This window comes from Rhinoderma darwinii, chromosome 1 (genome assembly GCF_050947455.1).
Source record: "Rhinoderma darwinii isolate aRhiDar2 chromosome 1, aRhiDar2.hap1, whole genome shotgun sequence".
NCBI lineage: Eukaryota > Metazoa > Chordata > Amphibia > Anura > Rhinodermatidae > Rhinoderma > Rhinoderma darwinii.
In genome coordinates this window covers 247,513,025-247,529,328 of record NC_134687.1, presented here as the reverse complement: position 1 = coordinate 247,529,328, position 16,304 = coordinate 247,513,025, and the positions used below count along the sequence as shown (strand labels likewise).

General features: G+C 41.7%; 73 pseudogenes; all 73 read left to right on the top strand.

The window, feature by feature from the left end:
* The first annotated feature begins 6 nt into the window (after window positions 1-6).
* LOC142736069 (5S ribosomal RNA) lies at window positions 7-125 on the top strand (annotated as a pseudogene).
* Window positions 126-192: 67 nt separating this feature from the next.
* Window positions 193-311, top strand: LOC142738501 (5S ribosomal RNA; annotated as a pseudogene).
* A 436-nt stretch (window positions 312-747) lies between these two features.
* On the top strand, window positions 748-866 carry LOC142726119 (5S ribosomal RNA; annotated as a pseudogene).
* A 67-nt stretch (window positions 867-933) lies between these two features.
* On the top strand, window positions 934-1,052 carry LOC142730285 (5S ribosomal RNA; annotated as a pseudogene).
* Window positions 1,053-1,119: 67 nt separating this feature from the next.
* LOC142674156 (5S ribosomal RNA) lies at window positions 1,120-1,238 on the top strand (annotated as a pseudogene).
* A 67-nt stretch (window positions 1,239-1,305) lies between these two features.
* Window positions 1,306-1,424, top strand: LOC142669582 (5S ribosomal RNA; annotated as a pseudogene).
* A 67-nt stretch (window positions 1,425-1,491) lies between these two features.
* LOC142670235 (5S ribosomal RNA) lies at window positions 1,492-1,610 on the top strand (annotated as a pseudogene).
* Window positions 1,611-1,677: 67 nt separating this feature from the next.
* Window positions 1,678-1,796, top strand: LOC142677975 (5S ribosomal RNA; annotated as a pseudogene).
* Window positions 1,797-1,863: 67 nt separating this feature from the next.
* LOC142667605 (5S ribosomal RNA) lies at window positions 1,864-1,982 on the top strand (annotated as a pseudogene).
* A 67-nt stretch (window positions 1,983-2,049) lies between these two features.
* Window positions 2,050-2,167, top strand: LOC142672709 (5S ribosomal RNA; annotated as a pseudogene).
* Window positions 2,168-2,234: 67 nt separating this feature from the next.
* On the top strand, window positions 2,235-2,353 carry LOC142735057 (5S ribosomal RNA; annotated as a pseudogene).
* Window positions 2,354-2,420: 67 nt separating this feature from the next.
* Window positions 2,421-2,539, top strand: LOC142726108 (5S ribosomal RNA; annotated as a pseudogene).
* Window positions 2,540-2,978: 439 nt separating this feature from the next.
* On the top strand, window positions 2,979-3,097 carry LOC142682493 (5S ribosomal RNA; annotated as a pseudogene).
* Window positions 3,098-3,164: 67 nt separating this feature from the next.
* Window positions 3,165-3,283, top strand: LOC142735590 (5S ribosomal RNA; annotated as a pseudogene).
* A 67-nt stretch (window positions 3,284-3,350) lies between these two features.
* On the top strand, window positions 3,351-3,469 carry LOC142736190 (5S ribosomal RNA; annotated as a pseudogene).
* Window positions 3,470-3,536: 67 nt separating this feature from the next.
* On the top strand, window positions 3,537-3,655 carry LOC142736998 (5S ribosomal RNA; annotated as a pseudogene).
* Window positions 3,656-3,722: 67 nt separating this feature from the next.
* On the top strand, window positions 3,723-3,841 carry LOC142738336 (5S ribosomal RNA; annotated as a pseudogene).
* Window positions 3,842-3,908: 67 nt separating this feature from the next.
* LOC142684654 (5S ribosomal RNA) lies at window positions 3,909-4,027 on the top strand (annotated as a pseudogene).
* Window positions 4,028-4,094: 67 nt separating this feature from the next.
* On the top strand, window positions 4,095-4,213 carry LOC142738139 (5S ribosomal RNA; annotated as a pseudogene).
* Window positions 4,214-4,280: 67 nt separating this feature from the next.
* LOC142736067 (5S ribosomal RNA) lies at window positions 4,281-4,399 on the top strand (annotated as a pseudogene).
* A 67-nt stretch (window positions 4,400-4,466) lies between these two features.
* On the top strand, window positions 4,467-4,585 carry LOC142738500 (5S ribosomal RNA; annotated as a pseudogene).
* Window positions 4,586-5,021: 436 nt separating this feature from the next.
* LOC142726097 (5S ribosomal RNA) lies at window positions 5,022-5,140 on the top strand (annotated as a pseudogene).
* Window positions 5,141-5,207: 67 nt separating this feature from the next.
* On the top strand, window positions 5,208-5,326 carry LOC142730274 (5S ribosomal RNA; annotated as a pseudogene).
* A 67-nt stretch (window positions 5,327-5,393) lies between these two features.
* LOC142674034 (5S ribosomal RNA) lies at window positions 5,394-5,512 on the top strand (annotated as a pseudogene).
* Window positions 5,513-5,579: 67 nt separating this feature from the next.
* On the top strand, window positions 5,580-5,698 carry LOC142669571 (5S ribosomal RNA; annotated as a pseudogene).
* A 67-nt stretch (window positions 5,699-5,765) lies between these two features.
* LOC142670224 (5S ribosomal RNA) lies at window positions 5,766-5,884 on the top strand (annotated as a pseudogene).
* A 67-nt stretch (window positions 5,885-5,951) lies between these two features.
* LOC142677964 (5S ribosomal RNA) lies at window positions 5,952-6,070 on the top strand (annotated as a pseudogene).
* A 67-nt stretch (window positions 6,071-6,137) lies between these two features.
* On the top strand, window positions 6,138-6,256 carry LOC142667594 (5S ribosomal RNA; annotated as a pseudogene).
* Window positions 6,257-6,323: 67 nt separating this feature from the next.
* On the top strand, window positions 6,324-6,441 carry LOC142672687 (5S ribosomal RNA; annotated as a pseudogene).
* Window positions 6,442-6,508: 67 nt separating this feature from the next.
* On the top strand, window positions 6,509-6,627 carry LOC142735046 (5S ribosomal RNA; annotated as a pseudogene).
* Window positions 6,628-6,694: 67 nt separating this feature from the next.
* LOC142726086 (5S ribosomal RNA) lies at window positions 6,695-6,813 on the top strand (annotated as a pseudogene).
* A 439-nt stretch (window positions 6,814-7,252) lies between these two features.
* On the top strand, window positions 7,253-7,371 carry LOC142682482 (5S ribosomal RNA; annotated as a pseudogene).
* Window positions 7,372-7,438: 67 nt separating this feature from the next.
* LOC142725041 (5S ribosomal RNA) lies at window positions 7,439-7,557 on the top strand (annotated as a pseudogene).
* A 67-nt stretch (window positions 7,558-7,624) lies between these two features.
* LOC142736189 (5S ribosomal RNA) lies at window positions 7,625-7,743 on the top strand (annotated as a pseudogene).
* Window positions 7,744-7,810: 67 nt separating this feature from the next.
* On the top strand, window positions 7,811-7,929 carry LOC142736991 (5S ribosomal RNA; annotated as a pseudogene).
* A 67-nt stretch (window positions 7,930-7,996) lies between these two features.
* Window positions 7,997-8,115, top strand: LOC142669560 (5S ribosomal RNA; annotated as a pseudogene).
* Window positions 8,116-8,182: 67 nt separating this feature from the next.
* On the top strand, window positions 8,183-8,301 carry LOC142736990 (5S ribosomal RNA; annotated as a pseudogene).
* Window positions 8,302-8,368: 67 nt separating this feature from the next.
* Window positions 8,369-8,487, top strand: LOC142738335 (5S ribosomal RNA; annotated as a pseudogene).
* A 67-nt stretch (window positions 8,488-8,554) lies between these two features.
* Window positions 8,555-8,673, top strand: LOC142684643 (5S ribosomal RNA; annotated as a pseudogene).
* Window positions 8,674-8,740: 67 nt separating this feature from the next.
* On the top strand, window positions 8,741-8,859 carry LOC142738137 (5S ribosomal RNA; annotated as a pseudogene).
* A 67-nt stretch (window positions 8,860-8,926) lies between these two features.
* Window positions 8,927-9,045, top strand: LOC142736066 (5S ribosomal RNA; annotated as a pseudogene).
* Window positions 9,046-9,112: 67 nt separating this feature from the next.
* LOC142738499 (5S ribosomal RNA) lies at window positions 9,113-9,231 on the top strand (annotated as a pseudogene).
* A 436-nt stretch (window positions 9,232-9,667) lies between these two features.
* On the top strand, window positions 9,668-9,786 carry LOC142726064 (5S ribosomal RNA; annotated as a pseudogene).
* Window positions 9,787-9,853: 67 nt separating this feature from the next.
* LOC142730241 (5S ribosomal RNA) lies at window positions 9,854-9,972 on the top strand (annotated as a pseudogene).
* Window positions 9,973-10,039: 67 nt separating this feature from the next.
* On the top strand, window positions 10,040-10,158 carry LOC142737777 (5S ribosomal RNA; annotated as a pseudogene).
* A 67-nt stretch (window positions 10,159-10,225) lies between these two features.
* Window positions 10,226-10,344, top strand: LOC142669516 (5S ribosomal RNA; annotated as a pseudogene).
* Window positions 10,345-10,411: 67 nt separating this feature from the next.
* Window positions 10,412-10,530, top strand: LOC142670213 (5S ribosomal RNA; annotated as a pseudogene).
* Window positions 10,531-10,597: 67 nt separating this feature from the next.
* On the top strand, window positions 10,598-10,716 carry LOC142688471 (5S ribosomal RNA; annotated as a pseudogene).
* Window positions 10,717-10,783: 67 nt separating this feature from the next.
* On the top strand, window positions 10,784-10,902 carry LOC142667583 (5S ribosomal RNA; annotated as a pseudogene).
* A 67-nt stretch (window positions 10,903-10,969) lies between these two features.
* On the top strand, window positions 10,970-11,087 carry LOC142672676 (5S ribosomal RNA; annotated as a pseudogene).
* Window positions 11,088-11,340: 253 nt separating this feature from the next.
* On the top strand, window positions 11,341-11,459 carry LOC142682471 (5S ribosomal RNA; annotated as a pseudogene).
* A 67-nt stretch (window positions 11,460-11,526) lies between these two features.
* LOC142665323 (5S ribosomal RNA) lies at window positions 11,527-11,645 on the top strand (annotated as a pseudogene).
* Window positions 11,646-11,712: 67 nt separating this feature from the next.
* LOC142736188 (5S ribosomal RNA) lies at window positions 11,713-11,831 on the top strand (annotated as a pseudogene).
* Window positions 11,832-11,898: 67 nt separating this feature from the next.
* Window positions 11,899-12,017, top strand: LOC142736988 (5S ribosomal RNA; annotated as a pseudogene).
* Window positions 12,018-12,084: 67 nt separating this feature from the next.
* Window positions 12,085-12,203, top strand: LOC142669505 (5S ribosomal RNA; annotated as a pseudogene).
* Window positions 12,204-12,270: 67 nt separating this feature from the next.
* On the top strand, window positions 12,271-12,389 carry LOC142736987 (5S ribosomal RNA; annotated as a pseudogene).
* Window positions 12,390-12,456: 67 nt separating this feature from the next.
* LOC142738334 (5S ribosomal RNA) lies at window positions 12,457-12,575 on the top strand (annotated as a pseudogene).
* Window positions 12,576-12,642: 67 nt separating this feature from the next.
* LOC142684632 (5S ribosomal RNA) lies at window positions 12,643-12,761 on the top strand (annotated as a pseudogene).
* Window positions 12,762-12,828: 67 nt separating this feature from the next.
* Window positions 12,829-12,947, top strand: LOC142738136 (5S ribosomal RNA; annotated as a pseudogene).
* A 67-nt stretch (window positions 12,948-13,014) lies between these two features.
* On the top strand, window positions 13,015-13,133 carry LOC142736065 (5S ribosomal RNA; annotated as a pseudogene).
* Window positions 13,134-13,200: 67 nt separating this feature from the next.
* Window positions 13,201-13,319, top strand: LOC142738498 (5S ribosomal RNA; annotated as a pseudogene).
* A 436-nt stretch (window positions 13,320-13,755) lies between these two features.
* On the top strand, window positions 13,756-13,874 carry LOC142726053 (5S ribosomal RNA; annotated as a pseudogene).
* A 67-nt stretch (window positions 13,875-13,941) lies between these two features.
* On the top strand, window positions 13,942-14,060 carry LOC142730263 (5S ribosomal RNA; annotated as a pseudogene).
* Window positions 14,061-14,127: 67 nt separating this feature from the next.
* Window positions 14,128-14,246, top strand: LOC142673902 (5S ribosomal RNA; annotated as a pseudogene).
* Window positions 14,247-14,313: 67 nt separating this feature from the next.
* Window positions 14,314-14,432, top strand: LOC142669538 (5S ribosomal RNA; annotated as a pseudogene).
* A 67-nt stretch (window positions 14,433-14,499) lies between these two features.
* LOC142670302 (5S ribosomal RNA) lies at window positions 14,500-14,618 on the top strand (annotated as a pseudogene).
* Window positions 14,619-14,685: 67 nt separating this feature from the next.
* Window positions 14,686-14,804, top strand: LOC142677953 (5S ribosomal RNA; annotated as a pseudogene).
* Window positions 14,805-14,871: 67 nt separating this feature from the next.
* LOC142667572 (5S ribosomal RNA) lies at window positions 14,872-14,990 on the top strand (annotated as a pseudogene).
* Window positions 14,991-15,057: 67 nt separating this feature from the next.
* Window positions 15,058-15,175, top strand: LOC142699421 (5S ribosomal RNA; annotated as a pseudogene).
* Window positions 15,176-15,242: 67 nt separating this feature from the next.
* On the top strand, window positions 15,243-15,361 carry LOC142734783 (5S ribosomal RNA; annotated as a pseudogene).
* A 67-nt stretch (window positions 15,362-15,428) lies between these two features.
* LOC142726042 (5S ribosomal RNA) lies at window positions 15,429-15,547 on the top strand (annotated as a pseudogene).
* A 439-nt stretch (window positions 15,548-15,986) lies between these two features.
* Window positions 15,987-16,105, top strand: LOC142682449 (5S ribosomal RNA; annotated as a pseudogene).
* Window positions 16,106-16,172: 67 nt separating this feature from the next.
* LOC142735953 (5S ribosomal RNA) lies at window positions 16,173-16,291 on the top strand (annotated as a pseudogene).
* Window positions 16,292-16,304: the final 13 nt, after the last annotated feature.

Genomic DNA, 16,304 nt, shown 5'->3' with positions numbered 1-16,304 from the left:
ATGAACGTCAATGGCCATTCTAAGCTGAATGTGCCTGCTCTCATCAGAACGCAGAAGTTACACAGCTTAAGGCCTTGCTAGTACCAGTGTGGGAGACTGTCTGGGAATCCGTGGTGCGGTTGAATTTCTATTATGTCGTTTAGATTTTGTTTCACAATCGATTAAAAAGGACTATGGATTATAGCATTTAATGTCAATGGCCATTCTAAGCTGAATGTCACTGCTCTCGTCAGATCGCAGAAGTTACACAGCTTAAGGCCTCGCTAGTACCAGTGTGGGAGACTGTCTGGGAATCCGTGGTGCGGTTGACTTTTTATTATGTTGTTTAGATTTTGTTTCACAATAGATTAAATAGGACTATGGATTAAGGCTTTTAATGTCAATGGCCATTCTAAGCTGAATGTGCCTGCTATCGTCAGATCGCAGAAGTTACACAGCTTATGGCCTTGCTAGTACCAGTGTGGAAGACTGTCTGGGAATCCGTGGTGCGGTTGACTTTTTATTATGTTTAGATTTTGTTTCACAATCGATTAAAAAGGACTATGGATTAAAGCATTCAATGTCAATGGCCATTCTAAGCTGAATGTGCCTGCTCTCGTTAGATCGCTGAAGTTACACAGCTTAACGCCTCGCTAGTACCAGTGTGGGAGACTGTCTGGGAATCCGTGGTGCGGTTGAATTTTTATTATGTCGTTTAGATTTTGTTTCACAATCGATTAAAAAGGACTATGGATTAAATCATTTAATGTCAATGGCCATTCTAAGCTGAATGTCCCTGCTCTCGTCAGATCGCAGAAGTTACACAGCTTAAGGCCTCGCTAGTACCAGTGTGGGAGACTGTCTGGGAATCCGTGGTGCGGTTGACTTTTTATTATGTTGTTTAGATTTTGTTTCACAATAGATTAAATAGGACTATGGATTAAGGCTTTTAATGTCAATGGCCATTCTAAGCTGAATGTGCCTGCTCTCGTCAGAGCGCAGAAGTTACACAGCTTAAGGCCTCGCTAGTACCAGTGTGGGAGACTGTCTGGGAATCCGTGGTGCGGTTGACTCTTTATTATGTTGTTTAGATTTTGTTTCACAATAGATTAAATGGGACTATGGATTAAGGCTTTTAATGTCAATGGCCATTCTAAGCTGAATGTGCCTGCTCTCGTCAGATCGCAGAAGTTACACAGCTTAAGGCCTCGCTAGTACCAGTGTGGGAGACTGTCTGGGAATCCGTGGTGCGGTTGACTTTTTATTATGTCGTTTTGATTTTGTTTCACAATAGATTAAATAGGACTATGGATTAAAGCATTTAACGTCAATGGCCATTCTAAGCTGAATGTGCCTGCTCTCGTCAGAACGCAGAAGTTACACAGCTTAAGGCCTCACTAGTACCATTGTGGGAGACTGTCTGGGAATCCGTGGTGTGGTTGAATTTTTATTATGTCGTTTAGATTTTGTTTCACAATCGATTAAAAAGGACTATGGATTAAAGCATTTAATGTCAATGCCCATTCTAAGCTGAATGTCCCTGCTCTCGTCAGATCGCAGAAGTTACACAGCTTAAGGCCTCGCTAGTACCAGTGTGGGAGACTGTCTGGGAATCCGTGGTGCGGTTGACTTTTTATTATGTCGTTTAGATTTTGTTTCACAATCGATTAAAAAGGACTATGGATTAAAACATTTAATGTCAATGGCCATTCTAAGCTGAATGTGCCTGCTCTCGTCAGATCACAGAAGTTACACAGCTTAAGGCCTCGCTAGTACAAGTGTGGGAGACTGTCTGGGAATCCGTGGTGCGGTTGACTTTTTATTATGTCGTTTAGATTTTGTTTCACAATCGATTAAAAAGGACTATGGATTAAAGCATTTAATGTCGATGGCAATTCTAAGCTGAATGTGCCTGCTCTCGTCAGATCGCAGAAGTTACACAGCTTAAGCCCTCGGTAGTACTAGTGTGGGAGACTGTCTGGGAATCCGTGGTGCGGTTGACTTTTTATTATGTCGTTTAGATTTTGTTTCACAATCGATTAAAAAGGACTATGGATTAAAGCATTTAATGTCAATGCCATTCTAAGCTGCATGTGCCTGCTCTCGTCAGATCGCAGAAGTTACACAGCTTAAGGCCTCGGTAGTACCAGTGTGGGAGACTGTCTGGGAATCCGTGGTGCGGTTGACTTTTTATTATGTCGTTTAGATTTTGTTTCACAATAGATTAAATAGGACTATAGATTAAAACATTTAACGTCAATGGCCATTCTAAGCTGAATGTGCCTGCTCTCGTCAGAACGCAGAAGTTACACAGCTTAAGGCCTCGCTAGTACCAGTGTGGGAGACTGTCTGGGAATCCGTGGTGCGGTTGAATTTTTATTATGTCGTTTAGATTTTGTTTCACAATCGATTAAAAAGGACTATGGAATATAACATTTAATGTCAATGGCCATTCTAAGCTGAATGTCCCTGCTCTCGTCAGATCGCAGAAGTTACACAGCTTAAGGCCTCGCTAGTACCAGTGTGGGAGACTGTCTGGGAATCCGTGGTGCGGTTGACTTTTTATTATGTTGTTTAGATTTTGTTTCACAATAGATTAAATAGGACTATGGATTAAGGCTTTTAATGTCAATGGCCATTCTAAGCTGAATGTGCCTGCTATCGTCAGATCGCAGAAGTTACACAGTTTATGGCCTTGCTAGTACCAGTGTGGGAGACTGTCTGGGAATCCGTAGTGCGGTTGACTTTTTATTATGTCGTTTAGATTTTGTTTCACAATCGATTAAAAAGGACTATGGATTAAAGCATTTAATGTCAATGGCCATTCTAAGCTGAATGTGCCTGCTCTCGTTAGATCGCTGAAGTTACACAGCTTAACACCTCGCTAGTACCAGTGTGGGAGACTGTCTGGGAATCCGTGGTGCGGTTGAATTTTTATTATGTCGTTTAGATTTTGTTTCACAATCGATTAAAAAGGACTATGGATTAAATCATTTAATGTCAATGGCCATTCTAAGCTGAATGTGCCTGCTCTCGTCAGATCACAGAAGTTACACAGCTTAAGGCCTCGCTAGTACCAGTGTGGGAGACTGTCTGGGAATCCGTGGTGCGGTTAACTTTTTATTATGTCGTTTAGATTTTGTTTCACAATCGATTAAAAAGGACTATGGATTAAAGCATTTAATGTCAATCGCCATTCTAAGCTGAATGTGCCTGCTCTCATCAGATCGCAGAAGTTACACAGCTTAAGGCCTCGGTAGTACTAGTGTGGGAGACTGTCTGGGAATCCGTGGTGCGGTTGACTTTTTATTATGTCGTTTAGATTTTGTTTCACAATCGATTAAAAAGGACTATGGATTAAAGAATTTAATGTCAATGGCCATTCTAAGCTGAATGTCCCTGCTCTCGTCAGATCGCAGAAGTTACACAGCTTAAGGCCTTGCTAGTACCAGTGTGGGAGACTGTCTGGGAATCCGTGGTGCGGTTGACTTTTTATTATGTCGTTTAGATTTTGTTTCACAATCGATTAAAAAGGACTGTGGATTAAAGCATTTAAGGTCAATGGCCATTCTAAGCTGAATGTGCCTGCCCTCGTCAGATCGCAGAAGTTACACAGCTTAAGGCCTCGCTAGTACCAGTGTGGGAGACTGTCTGGGAATCCGTGGTGCGGTTGACTTTTTATTATGTCGTTTAGATTTTGTTTCACAATAGATTAAATAGGACTATGGATTAAAGCATTTAACGTCAATGGCCATTCTAAGCTGAATGTGCCTGCTCTCGTCAGAACGCAGAAGTTACACAGCTTAAGGCCTCGCTAGTACCATTGTGGGAGACTGTCTGGGAATCCGTGGTGTGGTTGAATTTTTATTATGTCGTTTAGATTTTGTTTCACAATCGATTAAAAAGGACTATGGATTAAAGCATTTAATGTCAATGGCCATTCTAAGCTGAATTTCCCAGCTCTCGTCAGATCGCAGAAGTTACACAGCTTAAGGCCTCGCTAGTACCAGTGTGGGAGACTGTCTGGGAATCCGTGGTGCGGTTGACTTTTTATTATGTCGTTTAGATTTTGTTTCACAATCGATTAAAAAGGACTATGGATTAAAGCATTTAATGTCAATGGCCATTCTAAGCTGCATGTGCCTGCTCTCGTCAGATCGCAGAAGTTACTCAGCTTAAGGCCTCGCTAGTACCAGTGTGGGAGACTGTCTGGGAAACCGTGGTGCGGTAGACTTTTTATTATGTCGTTTAGATTTTGTTTCACAATAGATTAAATAGGACTATAGATTAAAGCAATGAACGTCAATGGCCATTCTAAGCTGAATGTGCCTGCTCTCATCAGAACGCAGAAGTTACACAGCTTAAGGCCTTGCTAGTACCAGTGTGGGAGACTGTCTGGGAATCCGTGGTGCGGTTGAATTTCTATTATGTCGTTTAGATTTTGTTTCACAATCGATTAAAAAGGACTATGGATTATAGCATTTAATGTCAATGGCCATTCTAAGCTGAATGTCACTGCTCTCGTCAGATCGCAGAAGTTACACAGCTTAAGGCCTCGCTAGTACCAGTGTGGGAGACTGTCTGGGAATCCGTGGTGCGGTTGACTTTTTATTATGTTGTTTAGATTTTGTTTCACAATAGATTAAATAGGACTATGGATTAAGGCTTTTAATGTCAATGGCCATTCTAAGCTGAATGTGCCTGCTATCGTCAGATCGCAGAAGTTACACAGCTTATGGCCTTGCTAGTACCAGTGTGGAAGACTGTCTGGGAATCCGTGGTGCGGTTGACTTTTTATTATGTTTAGATTTTGTTTCACAATCGATTAAAAAGGACTATGGATTAAAGCATTCAATGTCAATGGCCATTCTAAGCTGAATGTGCCTGCTCTCGTTAGATCGCTGAAGTTACACAGCTTAACGCCTCGCTAGTACCAGTGTGGGAGACTGTCTGGGAATCCGTGGTGCGGTTGAATTTTTATTATGTCGTTTAGATTTTGTTTCACAATCGATTAAAAAGGACTATGGATTAAATCATTTAATGTCAATGGCCATTCTAAGCTGAATGTCCCTGCTCTCGTCAGATCGCAGAAGTTACACAGCTTAAGGCCTCGCTAGTACCAGTGTGGGAGACTGTCTGGGAATCCGTGGTGCGGTTGACTTTTTATTATGTTGTTTAGATTTTGTTTCACAATAGATTAAATAGGACTATGGATTAAGGCTTTTAATGTCAATGGCCATTCTAAGCTGAATGTGCCTGCTCTCGTCAGAGCGCAGAAGTTACACAGCTTAAGGCCTCGCTAGTACCAGTGTGGGAGACTGTCTGGGAATCCGTGGTGCGGTTGACTCTTTATTATGTTGTTTAGATTTTGTTTCACAATAGATTAAATGGGACTATGGATTAAGGCTTTTAATGTCAATGGCCATTCTAAGCTGAATGTGCCTGCTCTCGTCAGATCGCAGAAGTTACACAGCTTAAGGCCTCGCTAGTACCAGTGTGGGAGACTGTCTGGGAATCCGTGGTGCGGTTGACTTTTTATTATGTCGTTTTGATTTTGTTTCACAATAGATTAAATAGGACTATGGATTAAAGCATTTAACGTCAATGGCCATTCTAAGCTGAATGTGCCTGCTCTCGTCAGAACGCAGAAGTTACACAGCTTAAGGCCTCACTAGTACCATTGTGGGAGACTGTCTGGGAATCCGTGGTGTGGTTGAATTTTTATTATGTCGTTTAGATTTTGTTTCACAATCGATTAAAAAGGACTATGGATTAAAGCATTTAATGTCAATGCCCATTCTAAGCTGAATGTCCCTGCTCTCGTCAGATCGCAGAAGTTACACAGCTTAAGGCCTCGCTAGTACCAGTGTGGGAGACTGTCTGGGAATCCGTGGTGCGGTTGACTTTTTATTATGTCGTTTAGATTTTGTTTCACAATCGATTAAAAAGGACTATGGATTAAAACATTTAATGTCAATGGCCATTCTAAGCTGAATGTGCCTGCTCTCGTCAGATCACAGAAGTTACACAGCTTAAGGCCTCGCTAGTACAAGTGTGGGAGACTGTCTGGGAATCCGTGGTGCGGTTGACTTTTTATTATGTCGTTTAGATTTTGTTTCACAATCGATTAAAAAGGACTATGGATTAAAGCATTTAATGTCGATGGCAATTCTAAGCTGAATGTGCCTGCTCTCGTCAGATCGCAGAAGTTACACAGCTTAAGCCCTCGGTAGTACTAGTGTGGGAGACTGTCTGGGAATCCGTGGTGCGGTTGACTTTTTATTATGTCGTTTAGATTTTGTTTCACAATCGATTAAAAAGGACTATGGATTAAAGCATTTAATGTCAATGCCATTCTAAGCTGCATGTGCCTGCTCTCGTCAGATCGCAGAAGTTACACAGCTTAAGGCCTCGGTAGTACCAGTGTGGGAGACTGTCTGGGAATCCGTGGTGCGGTTGACTTTTTATTATGTCGTTTAGATTTTGTTTCACAATAGATTAAATAGGACTATAGATTAAAACATTTAACGTCAATGGCCATTCTAAGCTGAATGTGCCTGCTCTCGTCAGAACGCAGAAGTTACACAGCTTAAGGCCTCGCTAGTACCAGTGTGGGAGACTGTCTGGGAATCCGTGGTGCGGTTGAATTTTTATTATGTCGTTTAGATTTTGTTTCACAATCGATTAAAAAGGACTATGGAATATAACATTTAATGTCAATGGCCATTCTAAGCTGAATGTCCCTGCTCTCGTCAGATCGCAGAAGTTACACAGCTTAAGGCCTCGCTAGTACCAGTGTGGGAGACTGTCTGGGAATCCGTGGTGCGGTTGACTTTTTATTATGTTGTTTAGATTTTGTTTCACAATAGATTAAATAGGACTATGGATTAAGGCTTTTAATGTCAATGGCCATTCTAAGCTGAATGTGCCTGCTATCGTCAGATCGCAGAAGTTACACAGTTTATGGCCTTGCTAGTACCAGTGTGGGAGACTGTCTGGGAATCCGTAGTGCGGTTGACTTTTTATTATGTCGTTTAGATTTTGTTTCACAATCGATTAAAAAGGACTATGGATTAAAGCATTTAATGTCAATGGCCATTCTAAGCTGAATGTGCCTGCTCTCGTTAGATCGCTGAAGTTACACAGCTTAACACCTCGCTAGTACCAGTGTGGGAGACTGTCTGGGAATCCGTGGTGCGGTTGAATTTTTATTATGTCGTTTAGATTTTGTTTCACAATCGATTAAAAAGGACTATGGATTAAATCATTTAATGTCAATGGCCATTCTAAGCTGAATGTGCCTGCTCTCGTCAGATCACAGAAGTTACACAGCTTAAGGCCTCGCTAGTACCAGTGTGGGAGACTGTCTGGGAATCCGTGGTGCGGTTAACTTTTTATTATGTCGTTTAGATTTTGTTTCACAATCGATTAAAAAGGACTATGGATTAAAGCATTTAATGTCAATCGCCATTCTAAGCTGAATGTGCCTGCTCTCATCAGATCGCAGAAGTTACACAGCTTAAGGCCTCGGTAGTACTAGTGTGGGAGACTGTCTGGGAATCCGTGGTGCGGTTGACTTTTTATTATGTCGTTTAGATTTTGTTTCACAATCGATTAAAAAGGACTATGGATTAAAGAATTTAATGTCAATGGCCATTCTAAGCTGAATGTCCCTGCTCTCGTCAGATCGCAGAAGTTACACAGCTTAAGGCCTTGCTAGTACCAGTGTGGGAGACTGTCTGGGAATCCGTGGTGCGGTTGACTTTTTATTATGTCGTTTAGATTTTGTTTCACAATCGATTAAAAAGGACTGTGGATTAAAGCATTTAAGGTCAATGGCCATTCTAAGCTGAATGTGCCTGCCCTCGTCAGATCGCAGAAGTTACACAGCTTAAGGCCTCGCTAGTACCAGTGTGGGAGACTGTCTGGGAATCCGTGGTGCGGTTGACTTTTTATTATGTCGTTTAGATTTTGTTTCACAATAGATTAAATAGGACTATGGATTAAAGCATTTAACGTCAATGGCCATTCTAAGCTGAATGTGCCTGCTCTCGTCAGAACGCAGAAGTTACACAGCTTAAGGCCTCACTAGTACCATTGTGGGAGACTGTCTGGGAATCCGTGGTGTGGTTGAATTTTTATTATGTCGTTTAGATTTTGTTTCACAATCGATTAAAAAGGACTGTGGATTAAAGCATTTAAGGTCAATGGCCATTCTAAGCTGAATGTGCCTGCCCTCGTCAGATCGCAGAAGTTACACAGCTTAAGGCCTCGCTAGTACCAGTGTGGGAGACTGTCTGGGAATCCGTGGTGCGGTTGACTTTTTATTATGTCGTTTAGATTTTGTTTCACAATAGATTAAATAGGACTATGGATTAAAGCATTTAACGTCAATGGCCATTCTAAGCTGAATGTGCCTGCTCTCGTCAGAACGCAGAAGTTACACAGCTTAAGGCCTCGCTAGTACCATTGTGGGAGACTGTCTGGGAATCCGTGGTGTGGTTGAATTTTTATTATGTCGTTTAGATTTTGTTTCACAATCGATTAAAAAGGACTATGGATTAAAGCATTTAATGTCAATGGCCATTCTAAGCTGAATTTCCCAGCTCTCGTCAGATCGCAGAAGTTACACAGCTTAAGGCCTCGCTAGTACCAGTGTGGGAGACTGTCTGGGAATCCGTGGTGCGGTTGACTTTTTATTATGTCGTTTAGATTTTGTTTCACAATCGATTAAAAAGGACTATGGATTAAAGCATTTAATGTCAATGGCCATTCTAAGCTGCATGTGCCTGCTCTCGTCAGATCGCAGAAGTTACTCAGCTTAAGGCCTCGCTAGTACCAGTGTGGGAGACTGTCTGGGAAACCGTGGTGCGGTAGACTTTTTATTATGTCGTTTAGATTTTGTTTCACAATAGATTAAATAGGACTATAGATTAAAGCAATGAACGTCAATGGCCATTCTAAGCTGAATGTGCCTGCTCTCATCAGAACGCAGAAGTTACACAGCTTAAGGCCTTGCTAGTACCAGTGTGGGAGACTGTCTGGGAATCCGTGGTGCGGTTGAATTTCTATTATGTCGTTTAGATTTTGTTTCACAATCGATTAAAAAGGACTATGGATTATAGCATTTAATGTCAATGGCCATTCTAAGCTGAATGTCACTGCTCTCGTCAGATCGCAGAAGTTACACAGCTTAAGGCCTCGCTAGTACCAGTGTGGGAGACTGTCTGGGAATCCGTGGTGCGGTTGACTTTTTATTATGTTGTTTAGATTTTGTTTCACAATAGATTAAATAGGACTATGGATTAAGGCTTTTAATGTCAATGGCCATTCTAAGCTGAATGTGCCTGCTATCGTCAGATCGCAGAAGTTACACAGCTTATGGCCTTGCTAGTACCAGTGTGGAAGACTGTCTGGGAATCCGTGGTGCGGTTGACTTTTTATTATGTTTAGATTTTGTTTCACAATCGATTAAAAAGGACTATGGATTAAAGCATTCAATGTCAATGGCCATTCTAAGCTGAATGTGCCTGCTCTCGTTAGATCGCTGAAGTTACACAGCTTAACGCCTCGCTAGTACCAGTGTGGGAGACTGTCTGGGAATCCGTGGTGCGGTTGAATTTTTATTATGTCGTTTAGATTTTGTTTCACAATCGATTAAAAAGGACTATGGATTAAATCATTTAATGTCAATGGCCATTCTAAGCTGAATGTCCCTGCTCTCGTCAGATCGCAGAAGTTACACAGCTTAAGGCCTCGCTAGTACCAGTGTGGGAGACTGTCTGGGAATCCGTGGTGCGGTTGACTTTTTATTATGTTGTTTAGATTTTGTTTCACAATAGATTAAATAGGACTATGGATTAAGGCTTTTAATGTCAATGGCCATTCTAAGCTGAATGTGCCTGCTCTCGTCAGAGCGCAGAAGTTACACAGCTTAAGGCCTCGCTAGTACCAGTGTGGGAGACTGTCTGGGAATCCGTGGTGCGGTTGACTCTTTATTATGTTGTTTAGATTTTGTTTCACAATAGATTAAATGGGACTATGGATTAAGGCTTTTAATGTCAATGGCCATTCTAAGCTGAATGTGCCTGCTCTCGTCAGATCGCAGAAGTTACACAGCTTAAGGCCTCGCTAGTACCAGTGTGGGAGACTGTCTGGGAATCCGTGGTGCGGTTGACTTTTTATTATGTCGTTTTGATTTTGTTTCACAATAGATTAAATAGGACTATGGATTAAAGCATTTAACGTCAATGGCCATTCTAAGCTGAATGTGCCTGCTCTCGTCAGAACGCAGAAGTTACACAGCTTAAGGCCTCACTAGTACCATTGTGGGAGACTGTCTGGGAATCCGTGGTGTGGTTGAATTTTTATTATGTCGTTTAGATTTTGTTTCACAATCGATTAAAAAGGACTATGGATTAAAGCATTTAATGTCAATGCCCATTCTAAGCTGAATGTCCCTGCTCTCGTCAGATCGCAGAAGTTACACAGCTTAAGGCCTCGCTAGTACCAGTGTGGGAGACTGTCTGGGAATCCGTGGTGCGGTTGACTTTTTATTATGTCGTTTAGATTTTGTTTCACAATCGATTAAAAAGGACTATGGATTAAAACATTTAATGTCAATGGCCATTCTAAGCTGAATGTGCCTGCTCTCGTCAGATCACAGAAGTTACACAGCTTAAGGCCTCGCTAGTACAAGTTTGGGAGACTGTCTGGGAATCCGTGGTGCGGTTGACTTTTTATTATGTCGTTTAGATTTTGTTTCACAATCGATTAAAAAGGACTATGGATTAAAGCATTTAATGTCGATGGCAATTCTAAGCTGAATGTGCCTGCTCTCGTCAGATCGCAGAAGTTACACAGCTTAAGCCCTCGGTAGTACTAGTGTGGGAGACTGTCTGGGAATCCGTGGTGCGGTTGACTTTTTATTATGTCGTTTAGATTTTGTTTCACAATCGATTAAAAAGGACTATGGATTAAAGCATTTAATGTCAATGCCATTCTAAGCTGCATGTGCCTGCTCTCGTCAGATCGCAGAAGTTACACAGCTTAAGGCCTCGGTAGTACCAGTGTGGGAGACTGTCTGGGAATCCGTGGTGCGGTTGACTTTTTATTATGTCGTTTAGATTTTGTTTCACAATCGATTAAAAAGGACTATGGATTAAAGCATTTAATGTCAATGGCCATTCTAAGCTGAATGTGCCTGCTCTCGTTAGATCGCTGAAGTTACACAGCTTAACACCTCGCTAGTACCAGTGTGGGAGACTGTCTGGGAATCCGTGGTGCGGTTGAATTTTTATTATGTCGTTTAGATTTTGTTTCACAATCGATTAAAAAGGACTATGGATTAAATCATTTAATGTCAATGGCCATTCTAAGCTGAATGTGCCTGCTCTCGTCAGATCACAGAAGTTACACAGCTTAAGGCCTCGCTAGTACCAGTGTGGGAGACTGTCTGGGAATCCGTGGTGCGGTTAACTTTTTATTATGTCGTTTAGATTTTGTTTCACAATCGATTAAAAAGGACTATGGATTAAAGCATTTAATGTCAATCGCCATTCTAAGCTGAATGTGCCTGCTCTCATCAGATCGCAGAAGTTACACAGCTTAAGGCCTCGGTAGTACTAGTGTGGGAGACTGTCTGGGAATCCGTGGTGCGGTTGACTTTTTATTATGTCGTTTAGATTTTGTTTCACAATCGATTAAAAAGGACTATGGATTAAAGAATTTAATGTCAATGGCCATTCTAAGCTGAATGTCCCTGCTCTCGTCAGATCGCAGAAGTTACACAGCTTAAGGCCTTGCTAGTACCAGTGTGGGAGACTGTCTGGGAATCCGTGGTGCGGTTGACTTTTTATTATGTCGTTTAGATTTTGTTTCACAATCGATTAAAAAGGACTGTGGATTAAAGCATTTAAGGTCAATGGCCATTCTAAGCTGAATGTGCCTGCCCTCGTCAGATCGCAGAAGTTACACAGCTTAAGGCCTCGCTAGTACCAGTGTGGGAGACTGTCTGGGAATCCGTGGTGCGGTTGACTTTTTATTATGTCGTTTAGATTTTGTTTCACAATAGATTAAATAGGACTATGGATTAAAGCATTTAACGTCAATGGCCATTCTAAGCTGAATGTGCCTGCTCTCGTCAGAACGCAGAAGTTACACAGCTTAAGGCCTCACTAGTACCATTGTGGGAGACTGTCTGGGAATCCGTGGTGTGGTTGAATTTTTATTATGTCGTTTAGATTTTGTTTCACAATCGATTAAAAAGGACTGTGGATTAAAGCATTTAAGGTCAATGGCCATTCTAAGCTGAATGTGCCTGCCCTCGTCAGATCGCAGAAGTTACACAGCTTAAGGCCTCGCTAGTACCAGTGTGGGAGACTGTCTGGGAATCCGTGGTGCGGTTGACTTTTTATTATGTCGTTTAGATTTTGTTTCACAATAGATTAAATAGGACTATGGATTAAAGCATTTAACGTCAATGGCCATTCTAAGCTGAATGTGCCTGCTCTCGTCAGAACGCAGAAGTTACACAGCTTAAGGCCTCGCTAGTACCATTGTGGGAGACTGTCTGGGAATCCGTGGTGTGGTTGAATTTTTATTATGTCGTTTAGATTTTGTTTCACAATCGATTAAAAAGGACTATGGATTAAAGCATTTAATGTCAATGGCCATTCTAAGCTGAATTTCCCAGCTCTCGTCAGATCGCAGAAGTTACACAGCTTAAGGCCTCGCTAGTACCAGTGTGGGAGACTGTCTGGGAATCCGTGGTGCGGTTGACTTTTTATTATGTCGTTTAGATTTTGTTTCACAATCGATTAAAAAGGACTATGGATTAAAGCATTTAATGTCAATGGCCATTCTAAGCTGCATGTGCCTGCTCTCGTCAGATCGCAGAAGTTACTCAGCTTAAGGCCTCGCTAGTACCAGTGTGGGAGACTGTCTGGGAAACCGTGGTGCGGTAGACTTTTTATTATGTCGTTTAGATTTTGTTTCACAATAGATTAAATAGGACTATAGATTAAAGCAATGAACGTCAATGGCCATTCTAAGCTGAATGTGCCTGCTCTCATCAGAACGCAGAAGTTACACAGCTTAAGGCCTTGCTAGTACCAGTGTGGGAGACTGTCTGGGAATCCGTGGTGCGGTTGAATTTCTATTATGTCGTTTAGATTTTGTTTCACAATCGATTAAAAAGGACTATGGATTATAGCATTTAATGTCAATGGCCATTCTAAGCTGAATGTCACTGCTCTCGTCAGATCGCAGAAGTTACACAGCTTAAGGCCTCGCTAGTACCAGTGTGGGAGACTGTCTGGGAATCCGTGGTGCGGTTGACTTTTTATTATGTTGTTTAGATTTTGTTTCACAATAGATTAAATAGGACTATGGATTAAGGCTTTTAATGTCAATGGCCATTCTAAGCTGAATGTGCCTGCTATCGTCAGATCGCAGAAGTTACACAGCTTATGGCCTTGCTAGTACCAGTGTGGAAGACTGTCTGGGAATCCGTGGTGCGGTTGACTTTTTATTATGTTTAGATTTTGTTTCACAATCGATTAAAAAGGACTATGGATTAAAGCATTCAATGTCAATGGCCATTCTAAGCTGAATGTGCCTGCTCTCGTTAGATCGCTGAAGTTACACAGCTTAACGCCTCGCTAGTACCAGTGTGGGAGACTGTCTGGGAATCCGTGGTGCGGTTGAATTTTTATTATGTCGTTTAGATTTTGTTTCACAATCGATTAAAAAGGACTATGGATTAAATCATTTAATGTCAATGGCCATTCTAAGCTGAATGTCCCTGCTCTCGTCAGATCGCAGAAGTTACACAGCTTAAGGCCTCGCTAGTACCAGTGTGGGAGACTGTCTGGGAATCCGTGGTGCGGTTGACTTTTTATTATGTTGTTTAGATTTTGTTTCACAATAGATTAAATAGGACTATGGATTAAGGCTTTTAATGTCAATGGCCATTCTAAGCTGAATGTGCCTGCTCTCGTCAGAGCGCAGAAGTTACACAGCTTAAGGCCTCGCTAGTACCAGTGTGGGAGACTGTCTGGGAATCCGTGGTGCGGTTGACTCTTTATTATGTTGTTTAGATTTTGTTTCACAATAGATTAAATGGGACTATGGATTAAGGCTTTTAATGTCAATGGCCATTCTAAGCTGAATGTGCCTGCTCTCGTCAGATCGCAGAAGTTACACAGCTTAAGGCCTCGCTAGTACCAGTGTGGGAGACTGTCTGGGAATCCGTGGTGCGGTTGACTTTTTATTATGTCGTTTTGATTTTGTTTCACAATAGATTAAATAGGACTATGGATTAAAGCATTTAACGTCAATGGCCATTCTAAGCTGAATGTGCCTGCTCTCGTCAGAACGCAGAAGTTACACAGCTTAAGGCCTCACTAGTACCATTGTGGGAGACTGTCTGGGAATCCGTGGTGTGGTTGAATTTTTATTATGTCGTTTAGATTTTGTTTCACAATCGATTAAAAAGGACTATGGATTAAAGCATTTAATGTCAATGCCCATTCTAAGCTGAATGTCCCTGCTCTCGTCAGATCGCAGAAGTTACACAGCTTAAGGCCTCGCTAGTACCAGTGTGGGAGACTGTCTGGGAATCCGTGGTGCGGTTGACTTTTTATTATGTCGTTTAGATTTTGTTTCACAATCGATTAAAAAGGACTATGGATTAAAACATTTAATGTCAATGGCCATTCTAAGCTGAATGTGCCTGCTCTCGTCAGATCACAGAAGTTACACAGCTTAAGGCCTCGCTAGTACAAGTGTGGGAGACTGTCTGGGAATCCGTGGTGCGGTTGACTTTTTATTATGTCGTTTAGATTTTGTTTCACAATCGATTAAAAAGGACTATGGATTAAAGCATTTAATGTCGATGGCAATTCTAAGCTGAATGTGCCTGCTCTCGTCAGATCGCAGAAGTTACACAGCTTAAGCCCTCGGTAGTACTAGTGTGGGAGACTGTCTGGGAATCCGTGGTGCGGTTGACTTTTTATTATGTCGTTTAGATTTTGTTTCACAATCGATTAAAAAGGACTATGGATTAAAGCATTTAATGTCAATGCCATTCTAAGCTGCATGTGCCTGCACTCGTCAGATCGCAGAAGTTACACAGCTTAAGGCCTCGGTAGTACCAGTGTGGGAGACTGTCTGGGAATCCGTGGTGCGGTTGACTTTTTATTATGTCGTTTAGATTTTGTTTCACAATAGATTAAATAGGACTATAGATTAAAACATTTAACGTCAATGGCCATTCTAAGCTGAATGTGCCTGCTCTCGTCAGAACGCAGAAGTTACACAGCTTAAGGCCTCGCTAGTACCAGTGTGGGAGACTGTCTGGGAATCCGTGGTGCGGTTGAATTTTTATTATGTCGTTTAGATTTTGTTTCACAATCGATTAAAAAGGACTATGGAATATAACATTTAATGTCAATGGCCATTCTAAGCTGAATGTCCCTGCTCTCGTCAGATCGCAGAAGTTACACAGCTTAAGGCCTCGCTAGTACCAGTGTGGGAGACTGTCTGGGAATCCGTGGTGCGGTTGACTTTTTATTATGTTGTTTAGATTTTGTTTCACAATAGATTAAATAGGACTATGGATTAAGGCTTTTAATGTCAATGGCCATTCTAAGCTGAATGTGCCTGCTATCGTCAGATCGCAGAAGTTACACAGTTTATGGCCTTGCTAGTACCAGTGTGGGAGACTGTCTGGGAATCCGTAGTGCGGTTGACTTTTTATTATGTCGTTTAGATTTTGTTTCACAATCGATTAAAAAGGACTATGGATTAAAGCATTTAATGTCAATGGCCATTCTAAGCTGAATGTGCCTGCTCTCGTTAGATCGCTGAAGTTACACAGCTTAACACCTCGCTAGTACCAGTGTGGGAGACTGTCTGGGAATCCGTGGTGCGGTTGAATTTTTATTATGTCGTTTAGATTTTGTTTCACAATCGATTAAAAAGGACTATGGATTAAATCATTTAATGTCAATGGCCATTCTAAGCTGAATGTGCCTGCTCTCGTCAGATCACAGAAGTTACACAGCTTAAGGCCTCGCTAGTACCAGTGTGGGAGACTGTCTGGGAATCCGTGGTGCGGTTAACTTTTTATTATGTCGTTTAGATTTTGTTTCACAATCGATTAAAAAGGACTATGGATTAAAGCATTTAATGTCAATCGCCATTCTAAGCTGAATGTGCCTGCTCTCATCAGATCGTAGAAGTTACACAGCTTAGGCCCTCGGTAGTACTAGTGTGGGAGACTGTCTGGGAATCCGTGGTGCGGTTGACTTTTTATTATGTCG